General features: G+C 38.3%; 1 protein-coding gene across 1 annotated transcript in view; it reads left to right on the forward strand.

The window, feature by feature from the left end:
* GPR50 (G protein-coupled receptor 50) overlaps nucleotides 1-1,098 on the forward strand; it is a 185,510-nt gene that overhangs the window by 41,609 nt on the left and 142,803 nt on the right. The gene's annotated exons all lie outside the window — the stretch shown is intronic.

The following is a 1,098-nucleotide window of genomic DNA, read 5'->3' on the forward strand; positions in this document are numbered from 1 at the left end:
AAAAAAAAAAAAAAAAAAAAAAAAAAAGCAATGTGGAGTTTTGGTGTGCGTTAAAAAAAGAAAAACAAACCCAAACTACAAATGACATCTTACTAAAAACATCATTCTGTAACTTGGTCTTTTTCACTTATCTGTCCTGGTAATCTTTCCAAGGACAATTCTTCTTAATTTCTTAAAGTTGGTGCATTGTACCCCTTTTTGCCAGTATCACGTGTTTTTAAGTCATTCCTCCAGCATGAACATTTATGTTGTTTTTGTTATGCCCTGTTATAAAAAATGCAGTAATAAACAGCTTTCTATGTGTTGCCTTGCACACATGGAGAATGCCTCTTCATTCTTACTAGTTTTAAAAGAATAATCAATTTGTTGTTTTTATAAAGTAGGTAATGCATATTATAATTCTGAAGCAATTTAAGAATTACAATGATGAAACAAATCACCAACAGTTTCATTATCTGGAAAATAAAGAAATAAGGTTACTATTTGGGGAATAGCTTCCCAATCATCTCCCTGTTTTTTAAAAAATAATTTAATTTTTTAATTTATTACTGTCTGCACTGGGTCTTTATTGCTGCATGGGCTTTTCTTTGGTTGCAGTGAGCAGGGGCTACTATCTAGTGGCGGTGCGTGAGCTTCTCAATCCGGTAACTTCTTTTGTTGCAGAGCACTGGCTCTAGGGCACATGGACTTCAGTAGTTGCGGCATGTGGGCTCAATAGTTGTGGTTCCCAGTCTCTAGAGTACAGGCTCAATAGCTGTGGTGCACAGGCTTATTTGCTCCACTGCATCTGGGATCTTCCTGGATCAGGGATTGAACCCATGTCTCTTGGATTGACAGGCAGATTCTTCATCACTGAGCCATCAGGGAAGCCCCCCCAACTATCTCTTTATACATATATCCAGGTAGAAGACAGCAGGCTATCCAGAAAGAATTTTCCAATACTAGGATCATACCAGTCATGTTATTTTTAAAAACAAGTGTGAAATTTGATTTTGTGTGTGTGCTTAGTCACTCAGTCATGTCTGACTCTGCGACCCCGTGGACTGTAGCCCACTAGGCTCCTCTGTCCATGGGAACTCTCCAGGCAAGAATCCTGGA

This window comes from Bison bison, unplaced genomic scaffold, assembly GCF_000754665.1.
Source record: "Bison bison bison isolate TAMUID 2011002044 unplaced genomic scaffold, Bison_UMD1.0 scf7180017864529, whole genome shotgun sequence".
NCBI classification, from domain to species: domain Eukaryota; kingdom Metazoa; phylum Chordata; class Mammalia; order Artiodactyla; family Bovidae; genus Bison; species Bison bison.